The sequence below is a fragment of the Saccopteryx leptura genome, chromosome 3 (genome assembly GCF_036850995.1).
Source record: "Saccopteryx leptura isolate mSacLep1 chromosome 3, mSacLep1_pri_phased_curated, whole genome shotgun sequence".
NCBI lineage: Eukaryota > Metazoa > Chordata > Mammalia > Chiroptera > Emballonuridae > Saccopteryx > Saccopteryx leptura.
The window spans coordinates 257239776-257263273 of NC_089505.1; the positions used below are offsets into that span (position 1 = coordinate 257239776).

A 23498-nucleotide genomic window follows, 5' to 3' on the forward strand; every position below is an offset into this window, starting at 1 on the left:
TGTTGATTTCGTTTGGGTAGTCTACCCTGATCCAGATGCCAGATGTATCTGTTAAGTCAATCATGGTAATCCCATTCTTGAGCCGAGAGTGGTCTAGGAATGGGCAAATGCTATACTTCTTTTTTTTGTATTTTTCCGAAGTTAGAAGGGGAGAGGCAGTCAGACAGACTCTGCATGTGCCTGACTGGGTGTGCCCACCAGGGGGCGATGCTCGGCCCCTGGGGTGTCACTCAGTTGCAGCGGGAGCTATTCTAGTGCCTGAGGTGGAGGCCATGGAGCCATCCTCAGCAGCCTGGGCCAACTTTGCTCCAATGGAGCCTTGGCTGCAGGAGGAGAAGAGAGAGACAGAGAGGAAGGAGAGGGGGAAGAGTGGAAAGCAGATGGGCGCTTCTCCTGTGTGCCCTGACCGGGAATCGAACCTGAGACTTCCACACGCCAGGCCAACACTCTACCACTAAGCCAACCGGCCAAGGCTGCAAATGGTATACTTTTGACCAATGGAACAGAAGGGGAATTTGCTGGGGAGATCCTGGAATATTTTTCATTCATAAAAAGAGACACCCAGGAATTCACTGGACTTTACTGTGTTTACATGTGACAAGAGAACTATAGAAACCATTTTGAGCCCATGAGTTAAAAGTAAGGCCAATATGTAGAAGATAGTAGTACAAAAAGATTTAGAAGGAATCTTGAGTTTTGGATGACATGGTTAGCTGCTGAGTTGGAACCAGTCCACCTCAGACTCCTAGTTATATGAGACAATACATATTTCCTTATAGTTTAAGCCACTTGAGTTGAGGTTACTGTTGTTTGAAGTCCAAAACAATTTAAGAAATATAGAACTGTCTCTAAAAGAAAGAATTCTAGCTAGGCTTCTAATCACTTGGAAGTAAGATCTTTGAGGCTCAATGATCCAAACAATGGCCCAGAGCAATTCACCACAGAGAAGGTGAACTGATTCTTTGAAATCCAAACTCCTGAAAAATGGTCTCTACTAAAATATGTATTTTCTTAAAGAAGGCATTTAATTCTATTAATATTAAGTTAAGATGTATTATTTCAATTTTCACTTCCTGTATAATACTGACATTTACTCTACGCATACGGTTGTTGAAGACCACTGGCAGATTTAGAAATAGACCAGAATTGAAGTTTACAACTTTGACAAACCCTCTGACAAGAGTACAGGAAATAAAAGTCAACCAAACAGGAAATAGCCAGACTAGAACAGAACAGCCGGAAATATTTGGGCCTGGTGCAAGAATTAATCTATTTACAGAACACATAAGTACCCAGAAAAAATATTTAGAGCTGAAATATTTTGTAAACATTTTAAGGGGGTTAGGAAAGAGGGGAACAATTCAAGAAAGTAAAAGGAAAAATGAAATCATGTCTCTCAAAGAAGTAATTATTGCATACACCAAAAATGTCTTCTGCATAGATAACGGCAGTTTTAAAACCTTTCTATAAAGGCTTCCCACGAAGAATTGAATTTCTGTGTCCTCTCTCTTTGAATTTGGGCCAAACCTTAGTGAGTGGTTGACCAGTAAAGTATGGTGAAAGTGACATTATGTGACTTTACAGGCTAGGTCAGAAAAGGTGGTGCAGATTCTGTATGATTTGCTGGATCCTGCATTAGAGTCATAGGCCACAGTGTAAGAAACATTACCACCCTGAGACCACCATGCTGTGAGAAAGCACAAGCTAACCCATGTAGACAGAGCACATGGAGAAGCCTCCAGACATGGAGAAAGAGAGATGCCCAGCTACTGCAAGCTTTTCCTATTCCCACTCTTCTAGCGCCTGCCACTGACTGCAACTGCATGAGGAATCCTAAGGCAGAACCACCCAGTGGAGCTTTTCCTGAATTCCCAACCCATGGAAATCACAGCAATAATAAATTGATTGTTGTTGTTTTAAGCCAGTGAGCTTGGGAGTGGTTTGTTCTGTAGCCATAGATAACCGGAACAATAGATGTGGTAATTTAAATGCTATGGGATTTAATGAGTGAGGAAAGAGCCCAAAAGCCCATTAGAAGTCATTATAGGTAATTACTATGACAAATAAGGTGAAGTGGTGGTTTCCAGTCAGAGGACCTATTATCATTAATAAAAGCAAATCATTAGTGAGTCCAAGTAAGACTTTTTTAAAAGTCTTGATTCTGAAAGAATTTCACCTTAGTGAATATGAAATAGTTAACAAGCCTGATCAGACGGTGGCGCAGTGGATAGAGAATCAAACTGGGATGTGGGATGTGGAGGACACTGATTTGAAACCCCGAGGTCACTGGCTTGAGTGCAGGCTCATCTGGCTTGAGCGCTGGCTCACCAGCTTGAGCGTGCGGTTGCTGGCTTGAGGTGGGATCATAGACATGACCCCATGGTCGCTGGCTTGAGCAAGGGGTCACTTGCTCTGCTATAGCCCCCTGGTCAAGGCACATATGAAAAAGCGGTCAATGAACAACTAAGGTGCTGCAATGAAAAATTGATGCTTCTCATCTCTCTCTCTTTCTGTCTGTCTGTCTATCTGTCCCTCTCTCTGTCTCTGTCACATAAACAAACACATTAACAATTATGCCATATTTCTCAAGGGCAATTTGTATAAGTAATTTTCTTTTTACCAGTTTTTCTTCCTATTTCAGAGAATCACATCACCAACAAACTATGATAGATATTTGGGCTGATTCCTGACATGTTACAATTCAAAAAGCTACACCTTTAAAGGTTTAGGATCCCTGTGCGATGGGTGACTGTTTCCTGACCTCAGAACACTCAGCACTGTAACATTTTTGTAAGGGAAAGTCCAGGAAATTTCTAGTTGATGTAGGACATGTAGCTAGTGGGGCCATATCTGTGGGCTAAATTTCTTGTTGGGAAAGAAACATCAGAGAAGTCTAAGCCTTCTAAAGCTCACACTTCTGGTATTCTTTTTGTTCTTGTAAAATATTGAAAGAAAATTAAGATCAATGAAACCAAATGTAGAAAAGTAACATGGAAAATGTACAGTTGACCCTTGAACAACATGGGTTTAAACTACACAGGTCCACTTACATGTGGATTTTTTAAAATAAAAATTGTATGTGTATTTTCTCTTCCTATGGTTTTCTTAACATTTCATCTAGTTTACTTTATTGTGAGAATACAGTATATAATACATAAAACATACAGAATATATGTCAATTGACTGACTGTTCATTTTATCAGTAAGGCTTCCAGTCAGCAGTAGGCTATTAGTTAAGGTTTTGCGGAGTCAAAAGTTCTATGCAGATTTTCAACTGCATCTCTAAAACCAGGTTGTTCAAGGGTCAACTGTATATGAAAATGTCCAGAATAGACAATTTCATAGACAGAAAGTAAATTAATGGTTGCCTAGGGCTAGAGGGTGTGGGGCTGGAGGAACATGGGCACTAATGAGTAAAGTGAGTATTAAATTTTTTCTTTTTTTTTTTTTTTGACGGAGAGAGAGTCAGAGAGAGGAACATATAGGGACAGACAGACAGGAAGGGAGAGAGATGAGAAACATCAACTCGTAATTGCAGCACTTTTGTTGTTCATTGATTGCTTTCTCACATGTGCCTTGACTGGGGGGCTCCAGGTGAGCCAATGACCTCTTGCTCAAGCCAGCAACATTTGGGCTCATGCCAGCAACCTTGGGGTCATGTCTATGATCCTGCACTCAAGTTGAATGAGCCTGTCCTCAAGCCAGATGAGCCCATGCTCAAGCTGGTGACCTCAGGGTTTCAAACCTGGGTCCTCTGCGCTCAGTCCGATGTGCTATCCACTGTGCCACCTCCTGGTCAGGCTTAAATTTCTTTGTGGGATGCTGAAAGTGTTCGAAAATTGATCATGGTGATGATTGTAAATTTTTTTATTTTTATTTTTTAGTGAGAGTTAGTGGAGGCAGAGAGACAGACTCCCACATGTGCCGAACCGGGATCCACCTGACAAACCCACTATGGAGCAATGCTCTGCTCCATTGCAACCAGACCTATTTCTTAGTGCCTGAGGTGGAGGCCATGGAGCCGTCCTCAGCACCTGGGGCCAACTCACTTGAGCCAATTGAGCCATGGCTGTGGGAGGGGAAAAAAAGAGAGATTGGAGAGAAAGAGAGAAGGGATAGGAGTGGAGAAGCACATGGTCACTTCTCCAATGGAGCCTTGGCTATGGGAGGAGAAGTGAGAGATAGAAAGGAAGGAGAGGGGAAAGGTTGGAGAAGCAGATGGGCGCTTCTCCTGTGTGCCCTGACCTGGAATTGAACCTGGGACTTCCATATGCCAGGCTGATGTTCTACCACTGAGCCAACAGGGCCAAAATTCTTAATATACGATAAAACTATTGAACTATACATTTTAAATGGGTACATTGTATAGTGTGTGAATTATATCTCGGTAAAGCTGTTATTTTTAAAACATGCAAAAAAATTTACATAAAATGAAAACAGATACAAATAAAGCCTCTTTATCATAATTAATATGTTTTCACTGATGCTTAGAAAGTCTCATGGCTGAATGAGAAGATGATGCTGAAATTTCTCCAGGGCAGAGTTTAACAAACTTTTTCTGTAAAAAGTCAGATAGAAAATGTTTAAGCTATGTAGGCCAAGTGGCAAAAGTGTAGCTATAGGTACTCAAGGAACAAGAACAAGTTTCTGCACATTTTAAAATGATGCAATTTATAATAATAATTGAGTATAATTTCTTTGTAATGCAGATCTACTAATGAGAAGAATGCAATTCTTTTTTTGGAAGATAACAGTTCACTTACCTGAATCTCAAAGTTAATATTCTGTATCCTAAAATTGATTTCAAATGTTCTTCTGAGCCTGACCAGGTGGTGGCGCAGGGGATAGAGCGTCAGACTGGGATGCCGATGCCTAGGACCCAGGTTCGAGACCCCGAGGTTGCCAGCTTGAGTGCGGGCTCATCTGGTATGAGCAAGGCTCACCAGCTTGGACCCAAGGTCACTGGCTCGAGCAAGGGGTCACTTGATCTGCTGTAGTCCCTGGTCAAGGCACATATGAGAGAGCAATCAATGAACAACTAAGGTGTCGCAAAGAAAAAACTGATGATTGATGCTTCTCATCTCTCCGTTCCTGTCTGTCCCTGTCTATCCTTCTCTCTGACTCTCTCTCTGTCTCTGTAAAAAAAAAAAAAAATGTTCTTCTGAAAAAAAAAAGTTCATAGATCATGGGCCATGTAAAAACAGGCAGTGGGCGAGCTGTGAGTCTATGGGTCATAGTTTGCCAACCCCTGCTGTAGAGGATTAAATTCCTAAATGCTGGTTTATTCATTTCCTAGGGCTTCTGTAATGAAGAAAAGTACCACAAACTGGATAGCTTAAAACTACAGACATTTATGATCTCCCGGTTTTAGAGGCCAGAAACCTGAAGTCAGGGTTCTGCAGGGCCATGCTCCTTTCAGAGGCTCTTGTGGGGGATCCTTTCTGCCTTTTCTAGCTTTTGGTAATGCTAGGTGTTGCTTGGTTGGTGGCTGGTACCTCTGTCTTCATATGTGTCTGTGTTTCTTCATTTCTTCTTATAAGAACACCAGTCATACATTTATTCAGTATGACCACCTCTTAACTAAATACATTTGTAATGAGCCTATCTCCAAATAAGTCCACATTTATTGGTACTGGGGGGTTATGATTAGACCTTATCTTTTTGGGACACATAATTCAAACCGCAGCAGCAACGGACTTGGGCAGCGAGCCCTGGAGGATCCTTGGGCCAAGGTATCCTCCTTACTACGCACTCCTAGGACAGTCATGCTATTGTTGGCTACCAGGTTTAGCTCAGTCTGCATCCTAGGGAGCACTCGCAAACCTGTAGTAAATGGGGAGCATCACCCTCCATGGTTCCCATGACTCCAAACACTGAGGCTCTTTTTTTTTTTAAATTTTTATTTATTTATTTATTTTTTTACAGAGACAGAGAGTGAGTCAGAGAGAGGGATAGATAGGGACAGACAGACAGGAACGGAGAGAGATGAGAAGCATCAATCATTAATTTTTCATTGTGCATTGCAACACCTTAGCTGTTCATTGATTGCTCTCTCATATGTGCCTTGACCGTGGGCCTCCAGCAGACCAAGGAACCCCTTGCTGGAGCCAGTGACATTGGGTTCAAGCTGGTGGGCTCTTGCTCAAACCAGATGAGCCAACGCTCAAGCTGGCAACCTTGGGGTCCTGAATCCAGGTCCTCTGCATCCCAGTCCGACGCTCTATCCACTGCACCACCGCCTGGTCAGGCTATTTTTTGTTGTTTTAAGGCCTGTAGTTAGGTGCTTTCACTTAAATATGTCACTTCCTCTTAGAAAAAGGTTCAGATTCTAGCCCGTCTAAACTAGAGTAAATGTTTCTTAGCTATTTTAGACTTACTGGAAGCTTCACGATACATCTCAGACTGAGGAAATAGGCTAACTTTTGTCTCTTCAGTTTGTTTTCACCTTAAAACTTTTTAAAAAGCTGTTACTGTGTTCCAGGCAAGAGTTCATGGTGGCTTGTACTGAGGTTGTAGTAGTGTTGGTGGAGACTGGTGAAAGGATTAATCATCTGTTCATAGACAGGCTGTACAATATTTGAAAATATATGTGTGTATATAAAGGTGAAGAAGGAGGCGTCAAGAATGACTTTCATGTTTCTGGCATGAGCAGCCGGGTGGAGAGGGGTACAGCAGAATGTAATAGGGTACACTGGAAGAGATTTAAGTTGGATAATTATCTAAGCAGCTTGAGAAACGACAAGACAGCTGTCTATGTGGTTCTGAAATTGAAGATTTAAATTTGAGAGTGGTTATTGGGATTTAAAGGGGCCAATGATGAATGTCCCCTACCTTCTGAGTTCAGAACCAACTGAGAAATAGATCCTAGGGCTCAAAAATCTTAACTTTTTATTGCTTAAACTGGATTGTAGAATACAGCTTTGAGAACTGTAGACAAAACTGGACTTTTTAATATCTCCCCCCTGAATTTAACATTCTGGGCCCCACCTGCAGACCTCCCTATTGCAGAAACTGAACCCGGCCCAGTCAGACTGTGTCATGTAGAAGAGAGGACTGGGAGCCTGCTACAGGGGGCATGGATCCAGAAAGGAAGAGAGATGAGAGAGAGAGAGGCACTCAAGCTCTTTGTAAGTCACTCCCCTTGGGAGAAGGATTGAGTGTTTCAGCAGAAAACAAATGGTGTAGCCTGACCAGGTGGTGGCGCAGTGGATAGAGCGTCGGATTGGGATGCAGAGGACCCGGGTTCAAGACCCCGAGATCGCCAGCTTGAGTGAGGGCTCATCTGGTTTGAGGAAAAGCCCACCAGCTTGAACCCAAGGTCATTGGCTCCAGCAAGGGGTTACTCGGTCTGCTGAAAGCCCACAGTCAAGGCCCATATGAGAAAGCAATCAATGAACAACTAAGGTGTTGCAACGCGCATTGAAAAAAAACTAATGATTGATGCTTCTCATCTCTCTCTGTTCCTGTCTGTCTGTCCCTGTCTATACTTCTCTCTGACTCACTCTCTGTCTCTGTAAAAAATAAATAAATAAGTTTAAAAAAAAAAAAAAAAAAAAAAGAAAACAAATGGTGTACTCCAAGAGGTCATGGAAGGGACTATATGGCAAAGGGATTATTTGCAAAGGCGGGGGGAAGATTCAGGATGCAGACAAGGGCTGTACAAGCATCCAGGAACTATATACAGGGAAGTTCTGATAGGGGAAGGAGCTCTTACCAGAACTGAACAGGAGCTGTCGCTCAGATAGAGGCACTGCCCAACAGGAATGTGGCTGAGGGAAGGACCTAGTGCCAAAACCGTGGCCCTCACTCCCCGGAGGTAGTGGGAGTAGGTGCGGGTGGGGAAGAGAACTATCCTGCCTACTTGCTCTTCCCACTTTCTGAACTCCCTCCCATGGACCAAACCCTCAGGAAACCAGAGGACTAGAATTACCTAAGAATGCAGCCTGTGGCAGTCAGCCTGCCCAGGTACAGAGCAGGGCAGAAAAGGGTGGGAAATGGGCAATCAGGCAGTGACCAGCACCTGTCTTGGCAGCGAACTCCTGAGGTGAGGATTAGAAGCCTGCTGTCCCCCTCCCACCTTTATGAGGCTAACCTCCACACCCCAGCCCCTACTAAGCACTGCTCCTTAAGTCCCTTTGCTCCAAGAAGGCTCTGAAATGGGAGCAGAGCAGCTCTTTCAATGATCAATGCCCATTGTACCCTAGGGTGAAAACTCTTCACTATCCTCTTTCCTATCTCGTATTTACTCAGCTGTATTGCCAATGGGTTTGCCAGAAGATGGGCAAGGGATCAAATGACAATATAAACATATGATGATACAATGCTTGACAATGATGTTAGTAAAATGGAAATGTCCCATATAACCTCTTTTTAGTATAGTATTTCATTGGTTTTAAGATGTGAATTCTTTTTTTTTTCTTCACATTTTAACCTCTGTAAAATTGGGAGAAATATTACACTCTCATCAGCCAGGCAGCTGTTAGGATGGCGGTATCATTGCCTGCCATGTGCATCAACACTGGCAGGATGGGCGTCAGCAGCTTGGAAGAAAACGGGCCGGTGGAGCAGAGCGCTGTGATAAAATGCTCCATCCCAGCATTCTTGATGACAGAGAGGGTGATACCATTGGCATCACACAGGCCACTCTAGTTTAGAGGTGGTTCAGCCTAACCTATACGAGTAAGAGTGCATCAAACAAGACAGAAGGTGGATTCCTGATTGCGAGGGCTGGAAGAGCGAGAGAAGTCGAGGGCAATGGCTGCTAACGGGGGCAGGGTATTTTGGGGAGGGTGATGAAAGGGTTCTGAGATAGGTGGTGGTGATGGTTGCACATTTTTGTGAATATACTAAAAATCATTTAATTGTATATTTTAAAAGGATGAATTTTATGGTATGTGAATAATACTCAGTTTTTAAAAAGTGATTCAGAACATTGAGGGAAGGTGGGTAATGGATATAGGGGAACATTTTGTACTATTTTTGCAAGTTACTGTTAGGTCCAAAATTACTTCAAAGTAAAAGCTTAAAAACAAAAACAAAACAAAAAACCTTTGTGCCCTGGCCACATGGCCCAGTGTATAAAGTGTCATCCCTGAGTACCAGAGTTTGCGGGTTTGAACCCTCCCCCCCCACCAGTCAGGGTGTAAGGACCAAGAAAAGATCAAAATGTTAGATTCAGGAAAGTGTGCTGGGATTGCCAGAGTGTAGGAGCAGAGACAGGGAGGTAATGATAGGGACCCTGTAAAGCTGAGAACAAAGGAAGACAAACGTTTGCATTCCATTGGTTAGAGACCCTTATCAGAAGTTTATGTTTGAAATTCGCCAATGAGCTAGACCCAGCCCCTGTTGCTATGCTGTGTGCGACCCCCTTAGCGAATAGGTAACTGCCACATCTGCTTCTGTATAATGCTTGCTTACTTAGGATATATAAGGACCTAGCTGTAAGCGCCAGGGGCGATTCCCGTTTGTAGCTCCTTGTGGGTACGGTGTCTCCGGACACCTGGGAATTCGCCCCTGCACAGGTTAAACTGGCCAATAAAGAAACATCTATACTCCTGAAAGTCTCCGACGTCTGTTCTCGTACCCGGTGCATGCTACAAGGGCACATATGAGAAGCAATCAATGAGTACAAACTAAATGGAACAACTAAGTGAAACCAGTTGTACTTTTATTCTCTCCCCCCTTTCATTCTCATCTCTCTCAAATCAATGGAAAAACTAAAAAACAACAATAAACACCTTTTGAAGTACCATTCAAAATGAGAGTCTTATATTTAAAAATCTGTATTCAGAATATGCTATGGACTTATGTGAACTATCTCTTAGGGGAAAAAAGTAAAATGACATTTAATAAAAGCTCTTTTCCAACTCTGAAAACAGACATGGTTTAGAATTTTGGGGTCTGAATATAAAGAGCTTCTTATTTTGCTCTTGTTTTCCTTTTAATGTATGTACGAGAACAACATGTGATAAAAATTTATGTCTAAATTGAAAAGAGCTTGTTAATTAAGTATGAGATAAACATTTGAAGGGACGAACATTGTATCAAAGTTTAGTTGGCAGTTCCTTCTCCTTTCTTGGTGTATGTTAGATATTACAAAATATAGTATTACATTCCCAAGGAGGAATAAAGCTCCCAAACCAAATCTCCTTGTACTTATAAGGTGCAGACACAGAATTAAAGTCCACCATTATCTCCTACCTTAGCCCAGGGCCTCCCTCAGTGTCTGGGAACAGTGTGACCTCAGCAGGTGCGGCAACAGTCTCTTGTTTATTCCACTTTTAAGACTCCAAAGGGTTAAAATGCCCATGCTACCAAAAGCAACATATAGATTCAATGCAAGTCTTATCAAGTTACCACTGGTGCATTTCATAGAACTAGAACAAATATTCCAAAAATTTATATGGACCGACAAAAGACCTTGAATAGCCAAAGCAATCTTGAGAAGGAAGAATAAAATTGGAGGAATCATGCTACCTGATACTGCAAAGCTATAGCAATCAAAACAGCATGGTACTGGCATAAAAACAGACAGATAGATCAATGGAACAGAATAGAGAGCCCAGAAATAAGCCCATGCCTTTATTGGTCAATTAATATTTGACCAATGGGGTAAAGATAGTTTATTCAACAAATGGTGTTGGGAAAATTGGACAGATGTGTGCCAAAAAATAAAATAAAGCTACACTCCTTACACCATACTCAAGAATAAACTCAAAATGGATTAAAGACTTAAATGTTAGACTCAAAACCATAAAAATCCAAGAAGAAAACATTGGCAGCAAAAAGTCGGACATTTTGTGTAGCAATATTTTTTCTGATATATCTTGTCTGGCAAGGTAAACAAAAGAAAAAATAAGCAAATAAGACTGCATCATGCCTGACTTGTGGTGGTGCAGTGGATAAAGCATCGACTTGGAACGCTGAGGTCGCTGGTTCAAAACCCCGGGCTTGCCTGGTCAAGGCACATATGGGAGTTGATACTTCCTGCTCCTTCCCCCTTCTCTCTCTCCTCTCTCTCTCTAAAAATGAATAAATAAATAAAAATTAAAAAAAAGACTGCATCAAACTAAAAAGTTTTTGCATAGTAACAGAAACCATCCACAAAATAGAAATGACAACCCACTGAATGGGAGAACATATTTGTCAAAGATACATGTGATAAAGGGTTAATATTCAAAGTTTATAAAGAACTTATACAACTCAACACCAAAAAACCAAACAATACAATTTAAAAAATGGGCAACAGGTCCTGGCTGGTAGCTCAGTGGATACAGCATCAACCTGGCGTATGGACATTCCGGGTTCAATTTCTGGTCAGGCACACAGAAGAAGTAACCATCTGCTTCTTCCCCAACTCCTCTCTGCCTTCTCTCCTTCTTTCCCTCCCGCAACCAGTGGCTTGATTGGTTCGGGTGTGGCCCTGGGTGCTAAGGATAGCTCCATTGGAGTGCATCAGCCTCAGGTACTAAAAATGGCTCTGTACTGGAGCATCGTCCCAAGATAAGGTTGCCAGGTGGATTCTGGTTGGGGCCCATGAGGGAGTCTGCCTCATTATCTCCCCTCCTCTCACCTAAAAGACAAAACAAAACAGAAAAAAGAAACAAAATGGGCAATGAACTGACTAGACACTTCTCCATAGAGGACATACAGATGGCCAAGAGATATTTGAAAAGATGCTCAACTTCACTAATCATCAGAGAAATGCAAATTAAAACCACAATGAGATATCACCGCACACCTGTCAGATGGCTGTCATTAATAAACCAACAAACAACAAGTGTTGACAAGGATGTGGAAAAAAGGGAACCTTTGTGTACTGTTGGTGGGAATGCAGATTGGTGTAGAGCCCAAGGTTTCTGGCTTGAGCAAGGGGTCTCTCGCTTTGCTGTAGCCCCCTGGTCAAGGCACAGATGAGAAAGCAATCAATGAACAACTAAGGAACTGCAACGAGGAATTGATGCTTCTCATCTCTCTCCCTTTCTGTCTGTCTGTCCCTATCTGTTCCTATCTGTCCCTCTCTCTGTCTCTCTGTCTCTGTCACACACACACACACTGGATAAAAAATCAGTGGTACTGACTGACCTGTGGTGGTGCAGTGGATAAAGTGTCGACCTGGAACACTGAGGTCACCAGTTCAAAACCCTGGGCTTGCCTGGTCAAGGCACATATGGGAGTTAATACTTCCTGCGCGCTTCCACCTTCTCTCTCTCTCTCTCTTTCCTCTCTAAAATGGAAAAAAAAAAAAAAAAAAAAAAAGCAGTGGTACAGTTACACAATGGAATAATACTCAGCCATAAAAAGAAGGAAATCTTACCTTTTGCAGCAGCATAGATAGATCTCGATAGTGTTATACTAAGTGAAATAAGCCAGTCAGAGAAAGACAAGTAGCATATGATTTCACTTACATGTGGAATCCAATGAACAAAACAAACAAAATAGAAACAGACTCATAAATACAGAGAACAGACTGACAGCTACCAGAGTATAGGGGGGTTGGGGGGCTGTATGAAAAAGGCGAATTAAGCAAAAAGAAAAAACCCCATCATAGACAACTAACGGTACGGTGGTTACCAGAGTGGGGTGGGGAAGGCAGAAGAGGGTAAAAGAGGGATAATGGGATGGAAGGAGACTTGACTTGGAGTAGCAAACAACACAATGTACAGAAGATGTATTATAGATTGTACACCTGAAACTTATATGATTTTATTAACCAATGTCACCCCAGTCAATTCAATAAATAGTAAAAAACTAAAACCCTTAGTAATGTATGAGAACAAGATTAAAGTCATTTCAAAGAGTATTTTCTTTTTTTTTTTTAAATTTTTTTTTTAAAATAAATTTTTATTAATGGTAATGGGATGACATTAATAAATCAGGGTACATATATTCAAAGAAAACATGTCTAGGTTATTTTGTCATTAAATTATGTTGCATACCCCTCGCCCAAAGTCAGATTGTCCTTCGCCACCCTCTATCTAGTTCTCTGTGCCCCTCCCCCTCCCCCTAACTCTCCCCCTGTCCTCCCTCCCCCCACCCCTGGTAACCACCACACTCTTGTCCATGTCTTCAAAGAGTATTTTCTTGATAAGAGCCCTCAATTTCCTTTCACCTCTCCACTTTTCCATTACTTCCCTCACCAGAAACACGGGGGGAAAAAAGAGAGAGAGAGAGAGAGAGGAGTCCAAAGGCTTGATAGGACATGAAGATTACCTAGCACCAGCCCCACGCCCAAGAAACTTAGAAAACTAGAACAAATCTGCTGGCTCCTAGGGCATTTAGACCAGATCTACCAGTCCTGATGGTAGGTTGTGAGAGGTAGAAACCAATTCAGCCTGAAGTAAGCAGTGAAGGAATTTATTAATCTTCTTTTGGCAGTTTAGGGACTTGCAGGGAAGTTTGGAAAACCTGGCTTTGAGTCGTGGTCCCATGGAGACACTGCCACCAGCAGCTGAGCTGTGGACCCACTGTCATGAGGAATTTATGCTGGGCTTGTGTCTGTGCATCTCTGACTCTTGATTCAGCAGAGCCGGTGAACCCTCACTCAAGCCAGTGACCTTGGGTTTAAGCCAGTGACTGTGGGCTTCAAGCCAGCGATCTTTGGGCTCAAGCCAGCGACCATGAGGTCGTGTGTATGATCCTATGCTCAAGCCAGTGACCCTGTACTCAAGCTGGTGAGCCCATGCTCAAGCCAGCAACCTTGGGGTTTCAAACTTGGGTCCTCTGCATCCCAGTCTGATGCTCTATCCACTGCACCACTGCCTGATCAGGCAGTTTTCTAAAGTTTTTGATCTGTGAACTTTACAGTGTTGGGAAAAGACTTTTATCAAGGGGTTTATTATGGCTTACATTTACCATCTCAAAATTTAGAAATTTTTAATAGTTCTCAAAGATTTACTGGAGGCTCCTTATTTCCCTGTTCTTCCATTTAAAATCCCTTAATTTCTACTTTCCCTGAACCCCTGTCAAACCAAGAATACACCCCCATTTACTCTGGTGAGCAGTCATTGCAATAGTGTGCTGTCTCTCTGGGCAGGTTGGTGGTGGTGGTGGAGGAAGCCCTGATTTAAAGAATTTGCCAATTTCCTTGGTGTAAATGCTCCCACTGTGGAAGATTTCAAGCAACCAAAATTGTGGCTGAAAACCCCTGAATATTTAACTATCAGATTTTCTGAACCCCCTGCATCCCCACCACCTGCCAAGAGCCATTGCCTCTTTCCCGGAATTTCTTAGGTCTGTAATACCTGCCTCCTAAAGCAGTTTTCTTACTTGTTTAATCTGGAGAATACTCAGTGGATTTCTCAATTAACACTGCAATTGAGTTCATGTTCCATGAAGGCAGAGGTCTTTGCTCACTGCTGTATTATTCCCAGTGCCTAGAGCAAGTACCCAGCATGTAGAAGGTTCTCAGTATGTATTTGTTTGTGGTGGTGTTTGTGAGGCTCTTTCCTGGGGCTGGCGAGGATAATCACCTCTGTCATGTGCTAGTTCACAGAATGCTGCTTTTCTCGTGGGTAGTAACGCTGTGGTAACGACAGCAGAGACTTTCCCTAGATATTGCCTATTTTCCTGGGTGGGTGATCCTTCATGGATGCTGTGTCCTCCTACTGGACCAATATTAACCTAAGCCTGGATTTCACTGCTCTCCTGCCCAGTTCACCTGCAGCTTATTTCATCTTCCTGTGCCTTCCTTGAAAGTCCCCCTCCAAAAGTTTCCTGGGTATGTTCCCTCAAGGCACACCCAGGCCTGCATTGTCTCTTATAGTAATTGCACCACTTGAAAATCATTGGTCATGCTGGAAGCAGTCTATAATACTCATTATCCCTACCTCCCACGTCAAATCTAGCCACAGTTGCATAACTGCGTGTGTAACTGTCAGTGTTTAAAGGGTGATTCCCCATTTAAACTTATTGTTGACCTTTTAAGAGGGTACTTCTCAAAAGCTTCCTGGAACTGCCCTCGCTGGTTGGTGGTAGCAGAGTGTATATTATTCCGAGCTGTTCTCTGAAATCTCATCTTCCTCTGTGGAGTTCTTTGGACCCCAGTCACCCTTTCTGGTCAAGTACTACTACTAACTCAAACAAACACACATCAAGGGCTTCTAAGACCTTCCTTTAGAGCAGTTAGATCCAAGCATATTGGACCTAACATTTTGCCTTTCATATTGGACCAACCTGGCCTTCATGATCAGAACCTGACTCTTAAGGAACTTCTCTCTGGATGGCAGTGGCAGTGAGGCCCAGTCTGGCCAATCAGGATGGGCACTGGCAGAGGTGGGTTAAGGTCGGTTGAGGCCCCAGGCATGGAAGAAAAATTGGGCCCTGTAAAGCCAGTAGCCACAGCCACCATCATAGCCGCCTGGCCCATGCAGGTTCGCATTTGATTCGGACAGAGGGTAATGAAACAATGGAGCCAAGAACTGGTGGGCCATTAGCTTTAATCCTAGCTTGCACCTGGCGGGCAAGAAATACACACAGTGGGAAAACACTTCTCTTTCCATTCAGGGCTCCCAAAGCTACTGATTTATCCAAGTTTTCTAGAATCAAAGGGTTCTACCTCAGCAGCCTTATTCACTTCTGTTCCCCATCTCCTTCTCTCTGCACAAACTCTGCACAAACTGGCTTCTCCTTCAGTACTCTGCCATCTTGGCTGCCTCTCCTCTCCTCCACGTGGCCTTTCTCTGCTCTCCTCTCTAATGCTAATCTCAGGAACCAAGAGAGAGCAAGCTCCCGGTCTGCCCCATTTTATAGTATAGAAATCAAAACCTTTAATCCAATATACAAACAAGGAAGTCTCTGATATAAAGCCACTTAGGGTTGAAAGGTTTAGTCTTAAAACTAAGCCTGGTATAACAACCCTGCCTGCTTACAGCCTGTCCCCCACACCCAATGCAAACTATAAGCGAGCAAACCTATATATCATATTACAAACTTATTTGACAAACAGGCTCCTTAAAAAAAAGAGAGAAACAGGGAAAATAAAAATACATGTTAACCATATTTTTAAATAAATAAAAAATATTATGTACTACTAATGTTAAAATTACACATATGAAACCAAACTTGGTGTCTTTAGAAAAAAGTGTAAAGTTGGGGTTTTGCGGAGCCCTTCAGAAGTCGGGGCCCAGGGCACATGCCTAATGCTTCCCCTTCCCTGTTAAATCTGCCTCTGGGCACTGGCTATAAACAACCAAGGTGTGTCTCTGACTGAGCCCCAGGCCTCCCCTGCTTGACCACCACCCTCCAATGTCAGCCTGTCTCCTTTACTTATCTTTCTCTCTTCCCAACTGCTCCTGTTCTGATTTCAAGATCAATGTTTTTTAAAGAAAACATTATTCGTGGCTCCTGTGAAAACACCATAAGGCAGATTTTATTCAGGATCATTGTGGTAGGAGTAGGGACCCCTGCCATGGGGTTTTGCAACAGGAGAGAGATTGAGCTCAATTCTGAATACAACAAGGAAAAGGGGGAATTTATAACCAAGGAGCAGGGAAGAGGGGGTCAGTGGATGGAAAATTAATGAAACATCAGGGGTTAGGGGTGATTCTGGCTAAACATTCCTAACAGGATTCTTGCTGAAGGCAGGCCTGGGTGATCAGATGTCACCTGGGGGATGGTGGAGAATGAGGAACTTCATTGGATATCAAGGGTAATTGGACAGTGAGGGTGGGTGATTCTGGCTAAAATAACTTAGGATTCATGCTAAAACTAAACAAACACAGAGGTGAACATGGAAGCCCAAAAGTCAGGGCCTAATTGAGAAGAGAGTTCAGAAGAGTCTGCCTAGAGTTTGATCGAGGGAAAAAACCTTTGTTATTTTCTCTTTTTTATTTATTTTTATTATTTTCTTCTTTTTCCAAGTGAGAGGGAGGGAGATAGAGAGACAGGCTCCCACATGCGCCCTGACTGGGATCCACCCAGCAACCTCTGTCTGAGGCTGGTGCTCTGCCCATCTGGGGCCATGCTTGCAACCAAGCTATTTTCTAGTGCCTGAGGCAGAGGGTCTAGGGAGCCATCCTCAGTTCCTGCTGCCAATGTGCTCAAACCAATCGAGCCATGGCTGTGGAAGGAGAAGAGAGAGAGGAATAGAGAGAAGAGGAGGAGGGGGGGGGGTGGAGAAGCAGGTAGTTACTTCTAATGTGTGCAGTGACCAGGAATTGAACCCGGGACATACACATGCCGGGGCCCACGCTCTGCCTCTGAGCCAACTGGCCAAGGTCTCTGTATTATTTTCCAACCAATCCAGCTCCTCTTTGTTTCTCAGAAGGCAGTACATTTCTGGCATAGGCCTTTTACTATTCCTTTTCAACCTTTGGTTCATAACATTTTCATGAATGCCTAAAACGATGGCCTACTATCTATAAAATAAGGGCTCCCTTTCCCCTATGTGTTCATTGATGAAAAACTACAGCCCTCTGTGGCCAAACTTCCAAATATGAGTCTCTCACCAAAGCCATAGCCAGGCATAAGTAAAATGTCTAGAGAGGACTTTGACCCATGTGGTGGGGTTTGAGGGTGATTCTAGGAGTCTGTAGGTAAGTCATAAAAAATCAAGAGGTTAATTCCACTGGAGTTCATTCCTTGTCTCTAAAACTAGATTCAGTTCAACATAACATAAAAAGGAAGAGAGTTTGAGGCCGTTGATTTAATGCATGTAAAGCTAGTACTGCACAGCCTGACCAGGCAGTGGCACAGTGGATGGAGCGTCGGACTGGGATGCAGAGGACCCAGGTTCAAAACTCCAAGGACACTGGCTTGAGTGCGGGCTCATCTGGCTTGAGCATAGGCTCACCAGCTTGGGCGCAGGGTCACTGGCTTGAGTGTGGGATCATACACATGACCCCATGGTCGCTGGCTTGAGCCCAAAGGTCACTGGCTTGAAGCCCGAGGTCATTGGCTTGAGCCCAAGGTCACTGGCTTGAGCAAGGGGTCACTCGCTCTGCTGTAGCCCCCAGTCAAGGCACATGTGAGAAAGTAATCAATGAACAACTAAGGTGTCACAATGAAGAACTGATGCTTCTCATCTCTCTCCCTTCCTGTTTGTTTGTTCCTATCTGTCACTCTCTCTGAGTCTCTCTGTGTCTGACAAAAACAAACAAACAAACAAAACTAGAACTGCACAACTAATATATTCTAACCCAGTAGTTCTAAAATGGTCCTCACATCAGCAGCAGCAGCAGCACCTGGGAATTCGTTAGAAATGCAGATTCGTAGGCCTTCACCCAGACCCATTGAATCTGAGGATGAGAGCCCAGGAAACTATTCTAACAAGCTCACTAGGTGATTCTTGTGAATATGAGAGTCTGAGAACCACAGCTCTCGTGCAGGTGCAGTCTAGCTCTCTACAGGAAGTTTCACCTGAAACTTAGCTTCCTTTGGGTTATTTCTGCCTGAGAAATATGGCAGGAGCAGCAAGAAATTTTCACAACCACTAATGCCTAAGGAATGTGTTTGCTGGAGCTCTGCATGTTTTAATCCCCATGTTGGGCACACCTGCTTAGGTCTATAAGTTGCAAAACCCTACAGAGCCTGTGTATGTTGAAGTTTCAAGGGCCTGGGTTTGCTGAGGCCCTGTGACACCCATCTCATTAAACTGCGGTGTCTTAAAACGGTCAAGGATCTAGAAGTCCTGTGTTTACTCAAGTACTAACACCTTCTATCCCAGCCACACCTGAAACATCTTTCTCTTGGGATATCTCATAAATTTCCAAAGCCCTATCCTTGTGCCTGTTTCTTAAACTTTCCTAGTTTTGTGGGCCACGTGTGGAGTTTGGGGTAGGGAGGAAACAAATCAACCCCCCTCTTCTAAATTCAGAACCAACTGAGAAGTAGGATCAGGCCATTGTTAGGGGTCAATATATCAACTTCATTGCTGATAAAGTTGAACTGGAAAAGGCAGCTGGGAATCTGTAGCCATTATTGGGCTTCCTCATAACTTCCCCTTGCAGTGAACTTCCCCACCCCAGCTTCCAGGCCTCCTGATCTGCTGGGGAGATTGCCGGACTGAGCCATGTTGTCCAGCCTGCCCGATCAGCCTACTGATTTGGTCTTTGCAGAAGAATGGTAAGTTGTGGCAAGACGGCCAGGAGGTGGGCTCTAGTACTGTTTCTTCCTGGGGTAGATGTGAAGAAGGAGGACTGAGGTTTTCCCAGAATGTGGGAATAGAATTTGAGGTCATTGACACCAATGAAAGAGTCTAGAATGGGAAGAGGGGAAGATCAGGACTGAGGGTAGAGAAGGCTCACATCTAAATGTGGTTTCAGGGAGGAAGTCCCAGCCAAAGAAACTGAGAGGAGAGATCAAAGAAGAGGAGGACCAGTAGGAGGACCAGAGGCCAGGGGAAGAGCATTTTAAGGAGAGAGTGATCATCAGGGTCACGGTTTCCCAAGGTAACAGTAAAACAAGGAACAAAAACAGTTTCCTAGTTTTAGCAACTGGGAACCTGCTGGTGACCTTACTGCAGGGTGGGAAGGGGAACCAAGCTTTGGGTAGTCACTGGGGGGTGTCCAGGGGGAGGGTTTTTAAAGGGAGACAAAGCTTGTTTGAAAACTGAAGGGAGAGGACAGCTGCAAATGCCTCTGTAGGTGGTGGCTGGGGCGAGTAGCTTGTGCCCAGCTCGCCAGGCCAGTTGCCACGGGTGCAGAGCTCTGTCTGTCTCACCTTTTCCTAATTTGCACAACGATGCAGTGGGAGCTAACCGCAGCATAGATGGGAGGATAGAGGATAGCAGGTCATATACTCACCTATAAAGCCGGGATGAGAGGCTGACGACTCTGGCTTCAAGTTCAGGGGTGGCTTCAAACCACCCTCAGGGTAGAAACAAGCAAGGTTCTTTTTCACTGCCAACAATTATTTTATTATCAATTGACCAAATATTTAAATCTGGATCTGGTTAGATGACCAGGATCCAATGGTCCTAACCCTCCCCTATTGACAACACTTCAGTTCCCTAGACACCCACACTTTAGAATAATGGTGAGGGTGCCTACAAACTGACTAGGTCTGATTCTGAGGATGGGAGAATGTCTTCCCGGACCAGGTGATGGTCTCTCCCTACTGCCTATCAATAGTCTCAGATCTTATATTCTTTAAGTGCTGACCTTCAGACACAGTTTTTATAACCATGGACTGAAATGAACCCTTATTTACAGTTACCTTACTCTTTTAAATTAGATCATTTTCACTCTGATACCATAGAACTATTACCATCAGAGACTTCTTAAAGATAAGCTTCCCCCCACTAGTACTGCACTCTTTCAGTTTCCTAAACCATTGACCATATGGTCTCACATCTGGAAAGCAAAATAATATAGCCAAAATAAGAGAGGGGCAATTTTGCTAAGGATCTCAAAGGTCTATCATTATTTGTTTCCTTCTTAATGCATTTTCCTGTAATATTAATCAAATTCCATAAATAAAAATGTATTACTACAAAGGTATGTTTAAGATTTTTATATATTGATTTAGAGAGAGAGCAAGGAGGAGAGAGACAGGAACACTGATGTGTTCCTGCTTGTGCCCTGACCAGGAATCGAACTGGCAACCTCTGTGCTTCTGGAAGATGCTCTACCCCAGTGATTTTCAACCTTTTTTGAGCCACGGCACATTTTTTACATTTACAAAATCCTGGGGCACACCACCTACCAAAATGACACAAAATGACACTCTAACACAGTACATATTATACATATAGTTAATAATATAGTTTCTAAATGTATTTATACTCACTTAGTGTGAAACCTGGGCCTGTTTCGATGAACACAAAAGGGATGTCCTGGCAGGAATGGTAGAAAGTCATACATGAAGCTCTTCCTCAACAGTTCTCAGTCTCTCTGTTTTTAGTTTTTATCGCAGTTAAGCTTGAGAAGCTCAGCTCACATAGATATGTGGTTGAAAACGGGAGCAATGTCAAAATAGCTTTGTTGGCCAGAATGGGGAACTCCTTGGCAACAGATAACCAAAAACTGTCCAAAGGAAGATCAGCAAACTTTAGCTTTAAAGTTAGATAACATTGTTATGCATTGTATATTACCCTCTGCGGGGGCCTCTTTTAAAAAGAAAAAGGTCAAATATCTATATACACCATCAGGATAGACATAACCAGCTGAGGCTGAGGCTTCATCTAGTGGTGGCAACATTTACCTCCAGTCCTGACCAGAATTAGAAATCAGGACCATGGGGAGGAGTAGCAGCTTCAACTACTCCCGGCCACACAATGACAAATGTGCAGAGCTGGAGCGGCGACCTTCCTGGGTGTGGATGAGAGGCGGCCTACTATTGGTTCATCACTAGTGGTCGGGATGAATCCTAGAAGGTGATTGGTCAGTGAGTGTTCCCTGTGCCTCCACTCTTCCTGACGCTGATCGCTGGAGGGATTGTGAGGGGAATGTTTATGTTGGATGGAGGCGGCTTGCGGCCGTAGTTTGGGGACCCATGTTTAATTTCTCCACGGCACACTGGTTGAAAAACACTGCTCTAACCAACAGAGCTAGCTGGCCAGGGCTGTTTAAGTTTTTGTTTGTTTGTTTGTTTTGTTTTGTTTTTCTGTTTGGTTTTTATTAAGAGTAAAATCTCCATCACCTCCTCTCTCAGATCCAGTCGGGAAGTCGGCGCCCAGTCTGTCTCTTTGCGGGCCGTGAAGCTAGTTAAGGTTTGAACGCCTCGTGGGAACAGGGCGCTGATCACTAGATTTCTGCTTCATCGCCTCTTATTTCCCGCCTGGATTTGGCGACGTACAGCTGCATCACCTGCCGGGTGCATTCCAGGACCCGGAGATGCAGCGGGCCCACTACAAGACGGATTGGCACCGCTACAACTTGAAGTGAAAAGTGGCTGACCTGGCCCGGGTCACCGCGAGGGCTTCCAGGAGCGCGTGCGGGCACAGCGGGCAGTGGCGGAGCGGGAGAGCAAGGGCACCGCCACCTACTGCATGCACCGCCTGCGGGAAGAAGTTCGCCTGCTCCAACGCCTACGAAAACCACCTCAAGTCCCGGCGGCCTGTGGAGCTGGAGAGAAAGGCGGTAAATCGCAAGGTGGAAATGATGAACGGAAAGAACTTGGAGAAAGGGTTGGGCGTGGGCAATGTGGACAAGGATGCCATGAACGCGGCCATCCAGCAGGCCGTCAAGGCCCAGCTGTCTCCCAAGAAGCCCCCCACCCCCACCCCGCACGCCTAAGGACTCCGGGAGTCCGGTGGCGGCGGTGGCCCGTGGAGGACGTGTGACTGACGACCGGGACCCGCCGAGAAGCCTCCCTGGTTCCAGTGGTTCGAACAGCAGGCCAAGAAGCTGGCAAAGCAGCAGGGGGGGGGGGGGGCTGGATGGAGAGGATTGGGAAGATACTGATTCTGATGAAGAACTGGAATGTGAGGATGCTGAATCGATGGATGAGTTGGAGGAGCAGGATGCAGAGGAGGAAGAGGCTGGGGGAAGCGCACCTCTTGGTGCCATCTCTATAAAGGACTGCTTATTTTGTCCCCATCATTCAAGCTCCCTCATGAAGAATGTGGCGCACATGACTCTTCCTGACATAGAGTACCCTTCGGATCTTAAGGGACTGATTCAGTATTTGGAAGATAAAGTTGGTGTTGGGAAGATTTGCTTGTGGTGCAATGAGAGAGGGAGTCCTACTCCACAGAAGCTGTACAAGCGCACATGAATGACAAAAGCCACTGTCAACTCTTCACAGATGGTGGTGCTGCTTTGGAGTTTTCAGACTTCTATGACTTTAGGAGTAGCTACCCAGATCACAAGGAAGGGGAGGAGCCTGATGAGACCCAGCGGTTTCTCCCAGAAAAGACCTTGAATTTTGATGATGAAACCAGGGAGCTGATTCTACCTTCTGGTGCCAGAGTGGGTCATCGCTCCTTGATGTGATACTACAGACAACGATTTGGCTTGTCGAGAGCTGTGGCAGTTGCCAAGAACCAGAAGGCAGTGGGCCGGGTGCTCCAGCAGTACAGAGCACTGGGGTGGACTGGCGGCACAGGCGCCGCTCTTATGAACAAGCGGGACATGCAGCATGTCCAAAGGATGAAGTCAAAATGGTTACTGAAGACCCAAATGAAGAACAATGCCACCAAGCAGATGCACTTTAGGGCTCAAGTGATGTTCTAAGGATCTGCCCGGGACTGAGCCGTCTGTCTCCTGCTCAGTGTCCTTCCTGCTGGGGACCAGCGGAAGCAGGGCTGTGTGAAGGCCTTTTTGCTGCCAATTCTCCCTGTACTTCATCTGTTCTGACCTCATAATAAAATGCAGAATCAAAAAAACAAAAAGGAATAAAATCTCTTATTGAAGGGAAAAAATTAGGATCGATGCTAAAATGTTACATTTTACACACACAATACTCTCTCTCTCTCTCTCTCTCTCTCTCTCTCACACACACACACACACACACACACACACGCCAATTCTATCAAATGAATTTTTAAAGTCTAAACTTTGGATACTATAATTAATCAACAATTTTAAGTTAATAAAAATCTACCCATGTTTTTGGTG

The 23498-nt window shown here is 44.2% G+C and overlaps 1 pseudogene; it reads left to right on the top strand.

Annotated features, from left to right (window-relative positions):
- The first annotated feature begins 21174 nt into the window (after nt 1-21174).
- On the top strand, nt 21175-23156 carry LOC136398496 (cytoplasmic 60S subunit biogenesis factor ZNF622 pseudogene; annotated as a pseudogene).
- Nucleotides 23157-23498: the final 342 nt, after the last annotated feature.